This window comes from Ictidomys tridecemlineatus, chromosome 7, assembly GCF_052094955.1.
Source record: "Ictidomys tridecemlineatus isolate mIctTri1 chromosome 7, mIctTri1.hap1, whole genome shotgun sequence".
In the NCBI taxonomy this organism is placed as follows: Eukaryota; Metazoa; Chordata; class Mammalia; order Rodentia; family Sciuridae; genus Ictidomys; species Ictidomys tridecemlineatus.
In genome coordinates this window covers 196,952,165-196,972,474 of record NC_135483.1, presented here as the reverse complement: position 1 = coordinate 196,972,474, position 20,310 = coordinate 196,952,165, and the positions used below count along the sequence as shown (strand labels likewise).

At 55.1% G+C, this 20,310-nt stretch overlaps 1 protein-coding gene across 6 annotated transcripts in view; it reads left to right on the top strand.

The window, feature by feature from the left end:
• The window catches only part of Hdac4 (histone deacetylase 4), a 239,497-nt gene that overhangs the window by 39,618 nt on the left and 179,569 nt on the right, over nucleotides 1-20,310 (top strand). Inside the window, exon 1 of one of the 6 annotated variants that reach the window (XM_078018375.1) lies at nucleotides 10,934-11,151. The exons of 4 other annotated variants lie outside the window; for them this stretch is intronic. The gene's annotated coding sequence lies outside the window, so the exon portion shown is untranslated. Of the gene's footprint in view, nucleotides 1-10,933; nucleotides 11,152-11,259; nucleotides 11,401-20,310 lie in introns of those variants that run through there. One more of the 6 variants, XM_078018376.1, reaches the window with a different exon arrangement.

Below are 20,310 nucleotides of genomic sequence, written 5' to 3'. Positions count from 1 at the left end.
GGGCCCTGGCACTGCTGTTTCAGTCCCACTGAGGGTCAGGGAGGGGAGTGAGGCTCTTAGTTTTCCTCCTTAGGTACTTGTGGGTAAGAAAAGAGTTTTTAGAATATTTGAGAAGGTGCTGGGGAAACTGGACACATAGAGAGTGAAGGATTTCATTGGGAAGTTTTAGTGCTAGGCCACAGGGAGCACCTGATGCTCTGTGTTGAGAACTGAGTTGTCTGTGGTCATGGGGTCATTGTGATGGTGGGAGAGGGGAGGTTGGGGACCTCCTAGAATTACTTTGTGGATGGTGGCACCACCCTTAGATGGCAGGGAGCCCGTTTTCTGAGTGTCTGTGATGGACGAGGCGTGATTGCCATGCAGGGAGGGGATCTCCAGAGGCTCCCGGCTCCCAAGGCCGTGCAGCGTCCTCCGGTGGCCAGGGCTCCCTGGAGTGGAGGCGCTTAGCGGGGCAGATATCCTCATGAGGGACTTCTCCTGTAGCCTCATGTCTTTGCAGATGATGTCTTAGTCTCAGAACATGTTCAGCATTGTGCAGATGTCAGTGTCCCTGACGACAGCTCTGGACACCACTTTAGATGGTGGCAGTGGACGGTAAGGAGCAGAGCTTTAGCTGAGCACCAGTGTTGGGGGCAGGACTGGCGTTGGTGAGCTGAGATTGCTGGGTCCTCACCGTCCCAGGGGCACAGCCCTTGGGAAACCACAGGCAGAATCTGGGAGTTCTGTTGGGCTGTCCCTCTTGGGGCCCCCTTCTGGCCTCGGGGAGCAGTCTAGTTATTTATCAGTATTCATGTCTTCTGTGATTTGGTTCTTCCCTTCCCCAGTCATCGGTTGTGTCTTGTACATTTCCATGGTGGTGTGGAAAGTCAGTGGCAGGCTGTGTCCATGTTTGCAGGCCAGGAGCCCAGCTCCATGCAGCTGAGACTCACGCAAGAGCTGGGGACATCCTGGCATGAGGACTCAACCGGCATCTTCCTGGGGCTGGGGAACTGCAGGCCCTGGTTGGGTGTGCTGGGGTCTTGGTGGAGGGAGCAGCTTGACTTTCATCCTGGGGTGGCACCTGTGGCTTTGGTTGATGGAGAGTGGCCACCTGGCAGATGGGTGACCTGCGTTGTCTTCCCTGCACTGGCTTTCACTAGGCAGCAAGGAGTGTGGTGACCCTGTGTTTGCAGGCAAAGTCCAGACCCTCCTGATGGAAGGGTGGGGCAGCAGTCCTCACCTGCACAAGCATGGACGGGCGGAGACACTGAGTTGACTCATCAAGATAACACCTTCACCTACCATTGCTTTCTGCAAAGCGTGACAGAGCGTTCCAGGAGCAGGGGGACAGAGCAGGTTTTGTGTCTTGTGGTTTCATGTAAGTAAATGTGTAGTTTTCATGGGTTATTGTTAAATACAGGAAGCCTGCCTTGTTTGTTTGGGGGCCTTTCAGGTCACTTCTGGACACTCTTGTGGCTGGAAACAGACCTCCACCCAGGGGACCTGGGCCTTAGACCTGGTGCAATCTCAGCGCTGGGCAAGAGCTCGAGGCCTGGGGGCCTGTCCCACGGGGCCTTCCCCACAGGGCCCTGTGCCAACAGTGGCCTCTGGAGTTTGGCGGCTGAGTGTCATTCTTGCCTCCAAGGCTGTGGAACTTCTAGATGGACAGACTTGTTGGAGTCTTGTTGAATGAATGCTGTTGGTGCCAAACAGACTCTGCACGTCAAAGGCCTGGGATCCCACAGCAGCAGATCTGGAGAATGGCCTCAGAAAAGCGCGTGACTCGATCTTCTCACGTTCTGTGCAGTGAGCATGTTGATTTTGAACACTGAATGCACACGACTTGGTGTAGAGGTGAGGTGTCCCCCAAAGCTCGTGTGTGAGACCAGCAGGAAGGTTCTGAGGAGAAGTGCCTGGGCTGTGAGAGCCTTGACCCAGTCAGTGAATCAGCCACCTGAGGGTCACCTGCGTGGTGACTGAGGGCAGCTGGGCTGTGGCTGGAGGAGGTGGGCATGGGGCGTGGCTGTGGGGTGTAGATTTGTATCTGGCCAGTGGAGTCTCTCTCTGCTTCCTGAGCATCATGTGAGCCGCTTCCCTGTGCTGCCCTCTTCTGCCATGATGTCCTGCCTCATCTGGAGCCCTGAGGAATGGAGCTGGCCTTCTATGGACCGAGACCCGAAACTGTGAGCCCTCAAATAAACGTTTCCTCCTCTGCCGTTGTTCTGGTCAGGTCTTGTAGTCACAGCAGCTGACAAAACAACTCTTTCTGGATTTTCAGACCCCTACAAATAAATGTGAGCTTAGCCCTTGACTTGTTATTTAGGTGTGTTAAGCAGATGGTGCTTGCTTGACGTCTGCCCCAGCGCATGCTGGGCAGGGGGCAGTCTTGGGAACCACGTGATAACTGACCGGCTGCACAGGTGGGGAAGGACCTCAGTCACAGGGATTTCACGGTCCCGATTGAGTGGACTGGAGGCTGTGGGAAGGCTTGGAGTCAGAGGATGGGCTGATGGGTAGAGGCTGCCCCTGCCCAGATTGTGCAGAGGCGGGAAGTGCTCAGGCCCTGGGGATACAGGCCCTGGGAAGTCTCAGAAGCACTGTGCTCTGGAGCTGAGATAAGGCAGGTCCAGCTGGTGACACCACCCACGCTGTCCCAGAGCTGAGTTTTCACTTTGTTCTTCCTGGGCCTGAGCAGCTTCAGCGTCAGGTCAGCAGGCAGGCCGAGGTGCTCCGGTCAGTTGGGTCTCCTGGCTCCCTGCATGGCCTGGCCTTCTCTGGGACTCTGGGCCAGAGAGCCTCGTCTCTGTCCTCCTCTCCCTGCTCCTTTCCTCTTCTGGTTTCTTTGTTCCCCTAAAGACACATTGTGGAGAAAAAGCCAGCATCCGACCCAGTCCCACCCCTTGTTCCCCAGGCTTGCCCCAGGCCTGCCCCTCAGTCTTCAGGGGCTAAGCTGTGGCCTTTAGCTGCAGCCCTCATCCTGGGGGCTTCCCCTGCCCCTGGAATGCTCTGTCACACACAGCTGGGGCCGCTTTGGGTGCCACCGTGCGTCTGGAGCAGTCATTGGCTCTGGTCAAATTTGTAGATGTGCTGTGAGTCTCTCCTTGTTTTTGGGAATCAGTGGGGAGCTCAAAAGAGAGAGCTGAAGAACCTCACGCCCAGCACAGCCATCTGATGTGGGATTAAGACGGACTCCTTCTGTGGGCCCCCCTCCTGGTCCTGCTCCCTCCCTCCTGGGGCCACAGTCGCAGAGACAGCCCCCTTGGTGGGCTTCCGCACAACAGACGCACCTTCCTGGAGCCCAGGTGCATTCTGCTGCTGAGGACAGCTGAGTCCCCACATGCACCCAAAGCAGTGTCTTCAGGGACTTGCTGCTTATGCCATTCCCTTGCTGTGGCTGTTTGTGTGACAACAGCTGTTCAATAAAAGCAGTTTAGAGGAGAGGGGCCCTGTTAATTCTAGTCCCTGGCTTTAAGACTAGATTTGGCCAGAGCAGTGGTGCAGGTCTCTAATCCCAGTGACCTGGGAGGCTGAGGCAGGGGGATTGCAGGTTACAGACTAGCCTGGCAACTTAGCAAGACCCTGTCAAAAAAAAAGGAAGGAGGAAAAAGAAAAATCTGTATGATGAGAGTGGGGACTGACTCAGCGATTTTCCTCTCGGGAACCGCGACCCAGGTCCAGCCGAGACAAAAGTGTCAGCGTCCAGGAGCAGCGTGTCCTGGGTCCCTGCCCAGGCTTCCCCCGTAGCCAGAGGCATCGAAACAAGGCAAGGCTGAGAAACTGTTACAGCCAAGAGGACTCTAAGGAAGGTGACACCTGTGATGTGGGAGTCCTGGGTGGGACCCTGGAGTGCAGACCAAAACTTAGGGCGTCTGAGTCAGTCCTGGTGCCAGTCCTCTGTAGCTCTGGGTCAGTGTCGGTTGGTTCCTGCCCTGGTGATGCTCCCGGGGCACCCTGGCTGTGTTGGTGACATGTGTCCACTCGGTTTCTAACAGCCCATTAATGAGGCAGGCCTGTCCGTGTTCTCTTTTGCTCATGATCTCTTTTCTCTCCACGTGTTTTATTGGTGCACTGTGTGGGTGTGTGTAACGATGTCATATACGCATGCACGTGCACCACGTGATCATGTGACTCGGCTGGTGTCCCTCGCAGCACTTCCACTCATCCTCTCTACCTGAGTGGTTGTGCACAGTGGCCCCGAGGCACCAGCTCTGACTCTTTCCTCGGGGGCAGTTTTCTCGCTGCTCCTGGTGGAGCTGCCAGTCTCCAGGTCGCTCCTGGTGGACCCTGAGTCTGTCGTCAGCCTTTCCTGTGGCTGCTGCACATGCTGTGGCCCTGGAGGCTCCCTCTGAAGTGTCCCTGCATCCTGGCAGGTGCCCAAGCCCAGGTGCTGAGTGTGGTGAGCCCTCACAGGACAGTACCTGTGCCTGCTGCTCGTGTCCAGGAAGGGGAGAGGCCTTGTGGTCCGGTCGTTCCTGCACTGGGAGTCACCATTCTGGCTTCTCACACCTTGGGCTGGTTGTTACTGGGTGTGGCAGCTCTACCATGGGTTCACACGCCCTTGGCCTGCCCTTAGCAGGAGGTTTGCTGAACTTGTCACCTGTGGTCCTGGCCGTGGTCCGTGCATTTTTTGGGGGTGTGTGTTCATTCTGTTGGGGGTGCCTGTTGCAGAGACACATTTGGCTCCACTGACGCTGCGTGGCTCTGGTTTGGAGCTGGCCTGGGGTGCTTCGTGCTGCGTGTGCTCTGGCCTGCAGGGCCGGAGCTAGGGAGCTGCTCTTGGCCCGCCATCACCAGTGTCCCGTCTAGGTGGGCACCGTCATGGTCATCGTCGTGGTTTTATCTGTGTCCCTGATTGACTCGTGGGAACCCACCAACTGGACGTGGCTGGTGGTGGTGTGCCTGTTCTCTGCTTCTCTTGCTGTTCACAGGAGTGTGTGGGGTGGACGTGGCTGTGTGTCTTTGCCTGCTCCATCTTTGCTGTTTGTACCAGCCTGGACGGCCTCCTCTCCTCCTCGTCTGTCTAGATGAACAGTTGTGGTCCAGCTCTTGGTTGCTGTGGTGCCCAGGCCTAGGTCGGTAGTCCCTGGGTTTCTTCTTTTTCAGGGGGTGTGGGGTGAGGCTGGACACTGGCCCCTGTGTGTTCTTGGCCCGTGGAGTTTATGTGCAAGAGCCATGCTTGCTGTTGTGCCTCAGTGCCCGTCAGTGCCTGTGACTGGACTTGGCCCTGCCCCGTAGGCACTGCCCGTTGTGAGCTGACAGCACTGCTCAGTGGTTCCTCGTGACAGTGCGATTTTCCTGAATGTTTGAAAGTGTCTCTTGGCTCTTCTTAACCTTTGTATTTCCATGTGAATTTTAAAATCAGCTTGACAATCTGAACAGAATTTCTGTTGATTTGCATGTGAAGTTCATTTGTTCTGAGGTCTCCAGTCTGTGAACACACAGAAACACACACAGTTGTGTGTTTCTCTGTGAGTCATCTTTACATCCTCAGTTTCTGCTAGTCCATTTTGTTGTTTTAATTGTAGGGGTGTTTTCATTCTTTTGTTAGATGTTAGGGGTGTGCGTGCGTGTGTGTGTGTGTGTGTGTGTGTGTGTGTGTGTGTGAGAGAGAGAGAGAGAGAGAGAGAGAGAGAGAGAGATGTTGTTTTGCTTCTTAACTTTCATTTCCTGTTTGTGGTGATGTTTAGAAATACAGTCTTTGTGCGCCGCCTGCCTCCAGACACTCTGTTGTTATACTAGTTTATCTATAGAAATGGATGCTCTCTGTGGAGAGTGAATGTCTTGCTTATGCTGCAGGTGTCTGTCTGTCCGGTGCTCACTTGGACCTTTGCTGAATGCTGCACAGCGCTGGTGACGGTGGCATCTATGTCTCATTTGAATATCAAGGGAGTTTTTTAGTATTTCATTGTTATATATGAAACTTGCTATAGGTTTTGAGTGAGTTAATGAAGTTCTCATCTGTTCTTAGTTTGCTAAGAGTTTGTCTCATGAGTAGGAGTTAAAATATTAGGTCCAACCATGTGGAATTGCAAATATTTAGTCTTTTTCAGCCTGCAAAAATGACACTCTCATTTGGTTCAGCTTAGACTTTAGGGCTTTTCTACCCATAGTAGGGCTGCTTTTTTTTTACTCCTAGAAGTAGGATAGGTTCCAGGGACACTGTACCATTGAGCACCTCCCTAGCCCTTTTCATTTATTTATTTAGACAGGGTCTTGCCAAGTTGCTGAGGCTGACCTTGAACTTGTGATCCTCCTGCCTCAGCTTCCTCAGTAGCTGGGGTTACAGCTATGCACCACTATGCCTGACTCTTTTCCTTTTTCTATTAATCATAGATTTCTTATGCTTTATTTGATTAATGTGATGAAGTGGTTTTTGAATATTATTCCAACCTTACATTTCTGTACTCATGTTTATAATGTACAGAAGTGTCCAGTTAATGATGGCTTCCCCGGCGCTGTCTTAAGTTTACAGAGGTGCCATGGTGTGAAGATAGTACAAAGGCAATAGACGTTGTGGGTCAGATTTGAATATTGGTCCTTTCTCAGGTTAATGTGGTTTAATATGGCTGGGAGCCAAAGCTTCAGGCAGCCACAGGCTCAAAAAGGACGATGGTCCGTGCTGTACAGTGTGCTGTCTGAAAACCACGGGGTGTAGACGGTTTGGGTAGCAAATGCCTTTTTAAATTTTAATAGTATTTTCAGTTTACTGTAGGTGTGTTGGGAGGTAAACTCATTATAATAAGTCAAAGAGCATCTGTTGAATTTGTTTTGCTTATATTCAGTTGAGGTTTTTAATCTAAATTCATGAACAAGATTGACCTGTGTTTTGTTGCTGTGACCAAAAGACCTGACAAGAACAATCATAGGATGAAAAGCTTCTTTGGCTCGTGGTCTCAGAGGTTCAGTCCCTAGGTGGCCAGCCTCCCAGTTCTGGGCCCAGGAGGGGCAGAACATCATGGGGGAAGGGTGTGGTGGTGGAGACCAGCTCAGCACTTGACAGAAGGAAATGGAGAGATCTTCACTTACCAGGGACCATACAGAACCCTCAAGGCACACCCAGTGACCCACCTTCTCCAGCCACACCCCACCTGCCTACAGTTACCACCCAGTGAATCCACCAAGTGGATCAGTGCACTGATTGGGTCACAGCTCTGGTGATGTGATCATTTCACCCTGATGTTCCTACGCCTCCTCTCTGAACCGTAGCACCCTGGAGTTTTCTGTCCTGAAATCTCTTGGTTAAGTCTCATATTAAGGTTACGCTAGCCTCTTACTAAAAGTGTGATGCAGTTATCATCTTTTTTGTTCCCAGGCTGGCAAAGCGTTTCTGCCGAGAGTCACGTGGTGCACTTCTGGCTCTTGGTCCGCGCCTGGTGTCTGTCTCTGCTCTCCCTCCCTCCCTCCCTGTCCCCCTTCCTTCCCTCCCGCCCCCCACTTCCCTCCCAGTCCCGTGTACCTGTCCCCCTGCCCTCCTCCCCTCTGTCCCCTCTCTCCTCCTCTTTCCCACTTCACAATGTAAAAGCACTTTGCAGGCTGGAGGAGACTCAGAGCCAAGACCCCTGGCCTGTGGGCTCTGGTCTGCTCCCACCTCAGGGCTCCCGCAGGCCTGTGTAAGATGTTAGTGCCCAAGTGTTGGCAAGAATTCACTGCGAACCTATCTTGGAATTTTCTCTATGGGAATATTTTTAAATGATAACCTCAGGCTGGGTGCAGTGGCTGGAGAGGCTGAGGCAGGAGGATTGTGAGTTCTAAGCCAGCCTCAGCAACTTAGCGAGGCCCCAAGCAACTCATTGAGACCCTGTCTCTATATTCAAAAAGGCAAAAGGGTGGGATGTTGTTCAGTGGTTAAGCCAGCGCCCCTGGTACCAAATAAAAGAAAGAAAAAAGAAAAATCAACGTGTGTGGGTGTGACACGCTATTTAGATTTTCTATTTTGTGTGTGTGTCAGTCGTCAGTTTTTGTGTTATTGAGGTTTTTCATTCCATCTGAGTTTTCGGATGTTTCCTAGGAACTTCCTAAGGCCCCGCCTTGGCTGTCCCCCTGTGGGAGCGGGGCCCACCTCCTGTTCACTCGGAAGCTGTCTTTCCGCCTCCCCATTGGCTTGCTGGGCCTCATCTCTCACTGTGCTGCTTTTAAAGGACAGTGTTGGTGTTCTTGACACCCCCACCCCCCTGGATTTTTAGGAACTTGGTCTGCACCTGAGCCGCTGTCTCCCTCCCCTGCGGGGCTGGACAACTGTCCTCCTGGGTCGTCTCCCTGGCTGGGTGGACCTGGAGAAGGCCCTGTGCTCCCACAGGCTGTTCTCCTGGGTGTGGCCTTGGCTGGGCCGTGTGAGCTGGTTACTGTCATTTCTAAGCAGAATTTTGGGTAGAATGTCGTCTGATTCTTTTTGAGATCTCTGTGGCATGGGTATTGGGAGGTTCAGTCATTCGTGACTTCTGTTGTATTTTTTCATCTGTGGATGTGTAGTCACTGAGATTCTGGGCATTCTTTGTCAGTTTTATGCTCTCTGAAGAGAGTGAGGAGCTATGGGACTGTGGGTGGCGCGTGTCCGTGGAGTTGGACACGGACTCAGGGGGCACCCGAGTCACCTCTCCAGACTCCAGGGGCAGTGTGGCCGCTCCCTGTTGGAGCTGTGCATGCAGTGCTTCTCTTCAGCCTGTCAGTTGGGCCTCGGTGTCCCCTGAAGCTGGGGGGTTCTCGCCAGCGTGGACATCAGGCAGCCTTTGGATCATTCTGGAGTGTCTGTCTCTGTTGCCATGCTCCTTCCTGTGTGGGAGTCAGGTATTGGTGTCCTGTGGCTACTCGCCTCCTGGTGTGAGCTCCTGGTGTCCTGGGCCAGCCTGGCATGTTGACCCTGCTGCCAGCAGGCTCTGGGCCCGAGTGTCCTCCCAGGGTCCCGAGGCGGTGGTGCTGCTCTTGGAGCTAGATCTCCACTGGCTTCCAGGTCAGCGCCTGCCTGGAGGGGCAGATGGCCTGCAGGTGTGCCCTTCCTTCCTGGGTCCTGCCCTTCTGTGTTTCGCCTGAGCTCCCGGCCCTGGCTCTCGGCTGTGGGCTGTTGGTCGAATGTCACCTAGTTTGCAGTCGCCATGGAAATAGGGGCTTGCCTGTCAGGGCCGCAGTTGCTCCTCTCCTCTTCCTTTCTGGCCCCTCCTTGAAGGTTCCTTGTCATGAGGTGCCAGGGCTGTCTCTGCGGGTCCCCGGGTGGCCTCTCAGGCTTGCGCTGGTCTTTGTGTTGCTGAGGAATGGCTGCTGGCGTGTTTTAAGGGGCTGGGTTACACCTGTAGCTTTGAGTCTCTTCCCTGGCCCTTTTATTGGGGTGCTGATGAGGTGGTCCGTGCTGTGCCTCGTGAATGGTGTCAGTCTCCCCGACCTTCAGGCAGGGTAGAGCCGCCTTGCCCCTTCCTGTTGCCTGCCCCCTGCTGCTCAGTCTCCCTTACTTGGATTTTTACCTTTTTTTTTTTTCCCCCAATATGAATGAAGAATTCATTCAGGATTCAGCTTGAGAAACAAGCTATGGACATGGCTTTTTATGCCATTAACACCACGCCTATGGGGACATCTGGTGCCCTGACGGGCCTCAGGCGTGGTGCCCTGCTGAGCGGAGGCAGGGACTGGGCGGGAGGTGGTTTTTCCCTCTTGTGCTCTGTTCTCTTACTAGGCCTCTTGGATCTCTCCTTCAAGGTGCAGCCAGGGCACGAAGGTTGGAAGGGAGCCTGGGGCCAGCAGGTAGATGTTGAGGGATACTGCACTTGGGGAGGGCGGAGGCCATCTCGGGAGGCTGGGAGGACAACGCTGAGTCCATATTCAAGTGCAGCTCTTTTCAGTCCCCGGAGTGTCTCACTCATGGCTTGGTTGCACAGCGTGTTGGTCCTGTTATATTCAGACACATAGCTTGTTCAGTGTTGAGCTCATTTAAATCTTTTTTTTTTTTTTTTTTAAAAGAGAGAGTGAGAAAGGAGAGAGAGAGTGAGCATTTTTAATATTTATTTTTTTTAGTTCTCGGCGGACACAACATCTTTGTTGGTATGTGGTGCTGAGGATCGAACCCGGTCCGCATGCATGCCAGGCGAGCGCGCTACCGCTTGAGCCACATCCCCAGCCCTCATTTAAATCATTTAAAAATAAGTCAACTTTCATTGACAAGTAGAATCCCAGCTGCTTCTCTGGCTTTCTCCTCCCAGGAGTGGGGGCGTGCCCTATGGCCAGGCCACCCAGCGTGGGCTGGGGCAGTTCTTCTGCTTTTCTGCATCCGGGTCCTTCCCAGAGATGGGAAGATGCTGCGACAGAGCTCAGCTGGCGTGGTGCCTCTGCAGCAGGCCTGCTGCCCCTGGAGCGTGTGGTGATCTCCTGGGTGGGGGGTGTCGTGGGGCGGTGGCTGGTGACAGTCCCGGGGTAGAATTCGGGTATTCCTGGCTGCCTGCGCTTGCTCCTGCCACTTCTTGCAGTCCCTGTTCCAGGCAGCAGTTCGGGGCTGCAGTGGTCCTCCATGGGACCTTTCGAACCCAGCAGACTGAACGTCTGCCGTGGTTGAGCAGCTCCTGCGAGACATTTCTTCTTCTGGCCCAGAGTGTCCCTCGGGCACCTCTGTAGGTGCGCCCACCCCCTGGTCTGGCCCCACGGGGCCCTTCTTAGCCCCTGTCCTCAGCCCCTCCTTGCTCTTCAGCCAGCTGTGAGCCATGTGAGGCCTGGTCCTGTTCTGGGCTGCCCTGTGTGGCTGTGGCCTCCTGCCTGGTGTTGACTCCCTGTTCTCACAGCTGCTGGAGGCCCAGGGCGGTGAGTAGCCAGTGCCTTGTCCTGACCAGGAATGTCAGCTGTGTCCCCCTGCAGGCATCCAGAGTGTCCACAGCCCGGGCCCAGAGCGCTGTGAGTCTCCGTTTGGTCAGCCTTGTCAGACTCATGCCCTTTCTGATAAATATAAACAAACGATGTCCTTGAGGTTTGACATTTCAGAAGAGCTGAGCCTCAGTACTTGAAGCAAATCAAGCAAGCACTCGTGTGCACACATCTGCCTCGCCCGCCCCACGGCTGGCAGTCTGCTCTGTGGTCCCACCTCATGCCCCTGACCAGGGCACACAGCACAGAGGGGCAGACAGGGGTGGCCTTCCCTGCTGGGGGCCTCACCTGCTGCCATGGCTGCATCTCTCAACATTGTGAAGGCACAGACTTGAGGTTTGTGCTTCGGCTTTTTCCTCTTTCAATGACTAGAGATTATACCGGACACCCAGCTCCTGAGAAAGGGGTTACAGCAGATGGCGGATACTTGAGGTCACTCCACAGGAAGACCTGCTGTCGGTGTGCGTAGCCCAGCCGTCCCTTCCAGAGGGAGCCTCCGGGAGTTGGTTGGCCCAGGGCAGACTGCTGGGTGATGTGGTCAGCTGCAGCAGGGATGGGGGTGTCGCAGGACCCCCCAGCCTGATGGTGAGTCCAGCCCTAGGCCCGATCTGCTGGCCACAGCTGCCTGGGAGTCCTGGGTTTGCTGCTGTGCTTGCAGGGGAAGAGGGAGCTCGCTTACACTCTGAGCCTCAGGCTGGTCAGCAGCGCCAAGTGGTTTCTTAAAAAGAATTCCTCCTCCCCTGGTTAATTCCTGGCATGCAGCGCCAGGGAGCTCTTGCGTCAGTAGGTCGTCACAGACCCCCAGTTGCCTGGACCAGACATAAACACCAAGCCCAGCACTACCACTTCTGACACCCTGCCAGGGCTGCCTGCCCTCGAAGGCCCGGGATCGGCAGCAGGAGCTGAGGTGGCCAGGGACTGCCTGAGAAGGGAGGCCAGGCATGCTGCTACTCACTGCAGGGCCCTCCCTCAGGACGTCCAGCTTGGCACATGCTCCCTGTGCTTGCCGGCGTGGGGGAAGCTGGGCACAGAGGGGACTTATTTACTGAAGCGCTTGCTGTTTCCTCCCCTCCTCCGGTCCCTGGTCTCCCCACAGGATGCTCTGGGAAGATGGCTTCTTCCTGGGGGCCCTGCCGGGAGGTTGGTGTGGTGCTGTGGCAGCACCTGGAGAGCCTAGGGGTGGGACAGCACGCCCCTTGCTGTCCAGATCCACGGGCACCGTCTGAAGACCTCTGGAGCTCATGGGAAGGCCTTTCCTGGCATCTCGGCCCTCAGCTGCCCCAGGGCCGCATCTGCCCTGCCCATGTTCTCACGTGACCCTTCGACTGGGCAGCCTATCGGTGCTTTTGGCCTCAGAAAAGGGCTAGTGGGTACAGCAGTCCAAAACATAGGCAGAGCTGCATGGTGGCTCCGTGAGGTCCCCCAGGAGAAAGCCTGGGACCTCTAGCGTGTTCATGGGTGGTCCAGGTCCTGGCAGGTAGAACTGACCCCTGCTGCGGGTGGCGTGTGCGTCGGGGCTTCCAGTGGCTTCCAGGTGGGCACTTGGGGTGACTGTCACTGGCCGATGTTGAGGTGCACAGCAAGGGCCAGGGCGCACTCTGGGGCTGTGTCGGTCTCTGCCTTGTGAATCCCATCCTGTGACTGGACCTTGTCACTCAACAGCTCCAGAGGCAGAGCAGCAGTCCAAGGCCAAGTCCTGTCTGGCTGGGTGCCACGTGTCTCGTTTCAGGAACTTTGGTTTTCACTTATTTTCTACCTGTCCACACTAGATCTGCTAAGGACCACAATAATTTTAACTCTTGAAGGAAGATGCAAGAGTGAAAATCAGGGGTGTCTTAAACTGGGCACGGTGGCACATGCCTGTGATACCAGTGGCTCACTGAGACGAGAGGATTGCAATTTGGAGGCCAGCCTCAGCAACTCTGTGAAGCTGTAAGCAACTTAGTGAGACTCTGTCTCAAATTAAAAAATAAAAAGGCTGAGGATGTGGCTCAGTGGTTAAGTGCCCCGGGGTTAATTCCCAGTATCAAAAAAAAAAAAAAAAAAAAAATTCCTGTCTGCAGTACTGACTTTGTGCATTGTGTGAGGAGGGAAGACTGTTTTAGCTGAGAAGTGCTTACTTCATCTTGCTTCCCGGAGCCGCCTGTGTCTTCCATTCCCCCCAAGCTCTGGGAGGTAGACTGTGGCCCTTCTCTGTCCCCTGGCCCTGGGAGGGAAGGATGCTTACAGACTGGAGCTTATGCATCCTGTTCCCAGCTCCTCCTGGGGAACAAGCCGCTCCCGCTGCAGGTGAGGGAGGTGAGGCTGAGGGCTGAGGCTGAGAGCCCGAGGAGACCCAGCTGTGAGGAGGAGCTACACCTCGCAGGCGGGGCCCCAGGCCCTGTGGCTTCCTGGGGCCTCTGACACCCGAGGTTCAGTGAGGGCAGTTAGTCACAGGCAGCGATTCTCCTAGAGACTGGTGCAGTGGGAGCCCTGAGGGGATGATGTGGTCTCTCCTTCCCTTGTGTCTCCTGCTTTGAACTCTTGAGTCTCTGGGTCTATTTTTGTGCTTCTCCTCAAGATGGTCACCAGCAGTGACTCTGTGGTCAGACCGTGGCGGGGCTGCTCTGCGGCTCTGGTGCTGGTTTGGGGTTTTCAGGGGGCATGGGTGAGGGTCTCAGAACACACAGGCAGCAACCCCTTGATGAGTGCCACAGCAGGGGCCAGGTGAGCCACACGGACAGGACATCCTGCTGCTGTCCCTCCCAGGCCCCTTGTGTTCTTTATTGTGTCTTGAAGGTCATTCCCATCATTTAATGAAGCAGCCCCTGCTTTCAGCCTGTTTTCCAACGTGAAGTCTTTGCTCATCATGTTTTTTACCTCTTGTGGTGAAATAGAGTCCATGAAGAAAGCACCCAGCATCTTAGCCCATTTCAGGTGTGTGGCTCAGTGGCATGAAGTGCTTGCCCACTCTTGTGTGCTCCCGTCCATCCCTGGGGCTCTTTGACCTTTCCACACTCAAATTCTGCCCCTAGCCTGGCCGCCGTGCTGCTCCTGTCCCTGAGTCTGATGCCCAGGAGTGGAGCCCTCCGCCCTGGCTCCGTCCACACGTCTCTGCTGGAGGCTCAGGTGTGAGGAGTGTGGCGAGCGTCAGGCCCTCCTACCCTCTCGAGGCCAGCGGTGTTCCCGTGGGGTGTGTGCCCATCTTGTTTGTCCCCCCAGCCCCTTGGAGGGGCCCGGGTTCCCGTTGCTGGGAGCAGTGCTGCTGTGGCTGTGGGCGTGGCGTGTCTGTGGGCACCCCGCCCAGGCCCCGGGGAGGGGGAGGCCAGGAGCTGGCACACCCCTGTCAGCCGGCCCTAGTGTTACTTCTTTCTAGAGCTGTGCAGCATTTCTTTTCCTCTCTCCAGTGTTTGCTATTTTACTTTTTTGGAGAGTAGCCATTCTTGGGGTAAAGTGGTGTCTTATTGTCGTTTAATCTGCAGGGATTTGTGTTGTAACCTGGGCACCTTTCTGCATACTTATTGGCCGTTCACATGTCTTTAGAGCAATGTCTATTCTAATTTTTTCCCAGTTTTTAATTGGATCGTTTTCTTGCTGTTGAATTTTAGGGCTTCTTCATTTATTATGGATATTTGATTTGCAAATATTTTTTCCTATTCAGTGTGTTGCATTTTTACTCTGGTGACAAAAGTTTTTTCTTTTCATGAAGTTCAATTAATCTTTCTTGTTGCTATCTTTTGATGTTGTATCTAACACGACACTGCCAAATTCAAGGTTACGAATAGCCTCCTGTTTTCTTCCCTGAGTTGTGTGTTTTTGTGTCGAGAGCAGTGGTCTGTCTTGAGCTGACCTTTGCGTGTGCTGCTAGGTGGCTGCAGCCGAGGGTCTCCAGTCAGCCCAGCACCGTTTCTTGATGAGGATGTTATCTTAACCTGTACGGCGGGGGTGGGGGGGATATGCATCTCGGGTGGGGGGGGGAATCTTGCTAAAATCTTTTTTTTTTAATCTTTATTTTTTTATTTTTACATGGTGCTGAGGATTGAATCCAGTGCCTCACACGTGGTAGGTGAGCGTTCTACCTCTGAGCCAGGACCCCAGCCCTTGTTAAAATCTTTAAAGGTTTCTTTTAAAGCATCGAGTGCCAGTTGGGTTCCCTTCCCAGGTCAGCAGAGAGTCTGTTCCTCCTAAACAGGACCTGTGGCCACCATGTCTCTCATGACCGTCCTTGCTGCCATGTTTACACCTCCTGGCCACACCTTCTTCTGAAGTGTCCCTCTCTACAGGATGACAGGTTAGGGTGGCAGTTAGGGCCTCTGTTAGAGACAGAGCAGGTGGTGTGCAGCCCAGGGCACAGCTGTGCTGACCATGGGCTACGGCCCCAATGCGGGGGTCTTCCTAGGCTGAGCTCTCCTGGCCTTGCACAGAGCCCCCGGTCCAGGTCTGCCTAGGGACTGCAGGTGTGCTGCCCACTGCACACTACAGGCGGCCTGCGCAGCTCCCCAGTCTGCTCAGTCCCCGCCTAAGCAGACGCAGGCTCACAGTAGGCCTTTCAAGGAGCAGGGTTTGTTCATTTCTCCTAAAGAGGTATGAAAGCTGCTGTTCTGGTACTTAATTGACACTTCATGATGACCCGGATGGCTGTTGCTCCTGTGCTCTGAGTCCCTTCCTTTGCCAGTCTTCCTGTCTGAGGCGATGTGCCGTGCGGCTGTCTCTCCACTGTGACTAGCTGCTGGGTGTCGGGGCGCTGCGGCAGCCCTGGGTCTCTTACAGGGTGCCTGCCTGGTCTCTCAGCTGACTGTATTTCATTTTGTCTTTGCACATCCAATTTGGGTTTAAAGTTCAGGACCACCTGCAAAGAGGTGACACCTGTGCCGTTGGGCCACAGGTTCTTGGCGACAAAGCCTCTATGTGTTGCTTCCTTGCTTGCTGGTGTTGTATGACACTCCTCCACAGGATACACTGTCAGGAGCTGTCAGTGTCTTGTACTGATTTTGCATGAAAGCAAATTCTGAGTTTCTCTGATTTTTGAAATGTAGGTGTAGTCTCATCTGAACTTAAAATCCAGCAGTGCCAGAAGCTATAAAGCAGGAGGGAAAATGTCCCCATGGCCCCACTGGACCACAGTAGCTTAGCTCAGCAGGGTGCAGCTCTGGGAAAGTCACAGGTAGCCCCTGGTGTGGGTGCTCCGGAGGACCCCGTCCACGCCTGTACTGATGCACCTGTCTGTTCTGCGCATGGTGGAGCAGGGTTGTGTTTTAGACCTGCCTAATGTTCTAGTGCTTAAAACTCCCCTCTCAGTGCGAATTTATTTTCTCCTATATTACATAGCACCTCGAGAAAATTATTATATACAGATCTTTGTGTTTGTTCTTTGCTGATTGTTCTCACTGTTAATGTTTGGATAAAGTTCCAGAAATAGGACTGTGGGGACAAGGCTCACGTTTCTGAATAGCACACTGCCATCAAGGTGTCTGGCTGTGTGCCTGCCGCTCCCCACAGCCACCCCAGTGCTAGTGTTAGCGCCTGCGGTTCCTCAGGGCTCCTTTCCTGATGCACGCAGGAGCAGGGCTGGGTGCTCAGACCAGGTACGGTGACCCCACGGACTGCCCCGGTGTGGGGCTTGGGCATGGAGCCCAGAGGCCACCCCGCACCTGTGCCCAGCTGGCTCTCCTCTCCCTGACTGTTGCATTGTGGGCCTTTCCTGGGCATCTCCCTTGTGCCAGGCTCCTAGGCACTGGCAAGGAGCCCCAGCCCAGTGCCACCTCGGTGTTAGCGGAGGTCAGAGAGCAGATGAGTAACTAATGCCAGAGCAGCAGCGTGGCTGGCATGCCTGAGTCTGCCATGCGCCTTCTCATAGCACCCAGGACCAGGCCTCCTGTCCCCAGTGTCGACCTTCCAGAGGGAAAGCGAGACATTGAAAAGGAAGGCCACCTATTCGGGGGCCGGGCCTGGCGCTGTGCGTGTGTGTGTGTGTGTGAGAGCACAGGGCTTCGCTGCCACCAGACTTCCTGCCCAGTGTGGTTTCTGGAGGGTGGGGAGGTGCCCACATTGCTGGGAGCCTTGCGGTGCCCTGCATCTGAGGGTGGTGGGGGCTGTGTGCAGGCTTCTTGTCACTTAGGTGTAAAGCTCCTGGTGACTGACCAGGTGTGCCATGATTGCGGAGGGGATGAGGTGGCAGCTATGGCTCCAAGCTGGGTGTGCAGCTGGGGTGGGGCCCACTGAAGGCCAGACATGGTGGGCGGTGGAGGTGATGGCCTCAGGGTGGGTGGGACGGTGGGGCAGAGGAGTTGGCGTGGACAGCTGGGGTCCTCTCACTGGCCAGGGTGAGCCATGCAGGGTCCCCACTGTTGCCTTTTTTGTCTGTGGTGGGCGGCAGGCCTCCAGGACCCGGGGCCTTGGAGCCTCAGGGCAGCCTTACCACAGGTGCCCTCGAACACGACCTGCCGTTGCTTAAGATGCCGCGGGCTTCGTGTGGGCCCTGAACTCCTGTTGGTCGGTTTTACATCAGCGTGACTTATTACGCAAAGAAGCTCCCGTGGAAAAGGCTGGATCTGCTAGTTTTGTTCTCATGTCACATTTTGTTGTGTTTCCAAAAGGTGAACTTGAGGGGCACAGTCAGTTAGGGCCTCTTTGTAGACTGCTGCTTCCCGGCTGTCAGGCCTGTGGGCACAGCCGAGAGCCCCGGCAGCATCAGCATGCCGAGCAGCAAGGGAAGCAGCAGGGTGCAGCGCAAGGCCCATCCGGGGGTGACAAGACACGTCATGAGGGAGCTGCTGTTTTTGCCATAGAAGTGAGGAAAATTAACTACAGCCTCCGGAGACTGTGTGTGCCCCAGTGGAGGGGTGTTGTGGGCTAGTGAGAGGATCTAGGGGGCAGGCTGTGGTCATCCAGCTGAGGGGACAATTCAGAGGGAGGTGGCACTGGGCTCAGCCTGGTGACCTATAACAGGCGTCTCACAGCAGACGGGGAAGAGACAGCTGAAGACGCGTCCCTGTTGGAGGTGGAAAGTCAGACAGCCCAGCCAGAGGGTGCCACGACCTTGCCTGGCATGGAAGAGAGGTCCTGCCTCGGCAAGGAGAGCCCAAGCAAGGTGCCCCACAGGGAGAGACCGCAGTGGGCTTGCCCTCTGCAGAGGACCCAGCCCTGTCCTGGGGTGTGGGTCAGTGCTCTCTCCCAGTTCTGTCACCGTGGACCCTACTGAAGATTGCTTCTAAACACAGAAAAATGTCCTCTAACTTTATAAGGCTCAAAGAGTCTTAATTTTAGAATCTGTTAGAGACCACGATAGGACAAAACTTTTTATCTTACTTATGAACGCCACCGTAAAGATCTCAATTGAATACTGGGGGGAGAGCAGGACAGCCCACTGAACAGCCTCATGGCGTGTGGCTGTGTGGGGAAAGCTGGGGAGGTCTGTGGAAATGAGAGGTGCTTTAGGAAAGTCAAAGGTGGACAAGTTCGCACTCCTTCTCACGCCAGGCCAGGGGACATGGGCCTGGAAAGGCATGTGGTTCTTTCAGGTGGCAGGTTGGGCCCTGAGGAGGCAGAGGCGGGCGGGCCTGAGGGCAGGGGGCGCAGTCTAGGGCTGGTGCCCTTAGCATGTCTATGCAGTGTGGCTTGGGATGCCAGCAACTTCGCTACGTGGGTACCCCAAACAGATTGACCTGAGGACCCTAAAAGGTTCTGCAGGCTCATAAGTTGTAAGAAGCCCGTCGGTCTGTTCAACAAACAGGCCTTCCATTCCATGGACGGGCAGCAGCGCCCAGCACTTCTCTCTCTCATCTCTGCACATTGTGTTTGGTGATTGATGTTCGTTTCCTGGTCCCCTTACTCCTGCTTTTGGTTTTCCTACCTGTGTTGGTTTTAAATTTTAATCATCAAACACTGTCTCTTCAAGTGCCTCACAGAAGGAAGCTGCAGAGGCAGCAGGTTCTCTCCCGACACGACCCACAGTTGTGCCCACTGCTGACAGCTGGAGTGCTGCTGGGAGGGCCCTGTGTAGCCACAGGCTGTCCAGTCCCACGTGCTGGTCCGGCCACTTGACCCTGCGCCGTGCAGACGTGTTGTCCCTGTGAGTCTGGAAGCGCAGATTCTTAATCCATTGGTTATAATGCTTCATTGCTGAGAATCTCTTTTTGTGCCCATGTTGCCCAGCTGCGGCCCCAGGGAGCCCTCCTGCTGGCTTTTCTGGCAGGTCCCCAGTACTTTAGGTAAGAGATTCGTCTTCTCCTGTTCTTCTCTGGAACTCCCCGGCCCAGAGCTGACAGTTCCCCTGGGAGGCCTGGCTCCCTCTCTCAGGGAGGTGTTTTGAAATCAGTGCTGGGCATGGGCGGTACTTCTGGCCTCGGGTAGCAGAGCCTGGATGGTGCGTGTGCATGGCCCTGGCCAGGCTCACGTGTGCACTCTGCTCACAGCCCCACGGGGCCCGGGAGGACTCCTGTCTTCCATGTCACCCTCTCTGCTCTCCAGACCTCCAGCCCAGGGCCACTGTGCTCACTGGTTGTGGTGATTACCTGGGCCTCTGTGAACAAGGAGCCCAGGGACCAGGCCACTGTGAGCCGCTCACCCCGTGCTTAGGTGGATTGGCCCACTTGTTTCTCCCAGGTTTCGTTTTTGGAGGTTCCCCTTCCTCATGTTTCTGATTTTATTTTCACTTTTCAAGAGATTGTGACCTTAGTCTGCTTCTGTGTGGAAGCTCGACTGGGAAGTGCAGGCACAGGTGGCCAGTGGGCGTGTCTCTGCGCATGGCCTCTGTCCTGCAGGCACACCTCACTGCACGGAGTCCTGGGACCCAGCCCAGCCCATCTCAGCCCCCTGGTTCCTCCAGAGCCACTACCACCTCCTGCGTGGGCACCAAGGCACGCCTGCAAGCCATGCCCAGTGAGTGACCTCGAAGGGTGTGCTGCCTGGGTGGCAGTGAGTCTTCTGCCTGAGTTTGCAGAGGTGATTATGGGGGAGAGCAGCAGACAGAGCTGTGGGGGATTTTGTCCCCGTCCCCAGGGAGTGTGCCCTGAGGTAGCCCTGGCTGGCTTGAGGTGCCTCTTCCCACAGCTGGGCTGGGCCCCCCGCTTGGCCAGCCTGACAGACGGGACTTTGCCTTTGCCTCTGCTCTGGTCCTGTTGGGATGCTGCTCTTGGCTCTCACCCTCTCTGCGAGCTCCAGACACAGGGCCTTCGTCTTTATCTGCTGCACTCAGGGCTCTCCCCCCTTTGGCATTGGTCTGGTGCTCCATCCCAGCTCTTTTTCTCGTGTTTTGAGATGGTCTTGCTGAGGTGCCCATGCTGACCTGAACGTGCCTGCCTCCTGTTTCCTTATGGCGGCGTCTAGATGGGCAGTGCATCTGGCAGTGCCCTGGCCCCAAGCCGGAGCTCTAGGTTTCTCAGGCTGTCGGCCGCCTGCGCGTTTGGAGTCACGTGTGGAGTTAGGGTGGATCTGATTTCCTCTTTTCCTGGGTGAGTCCCCAGTGGTCCGGTTTGTTTCAGTGACTGAGATGCCACTTTCACCCTGAGCTGGAGC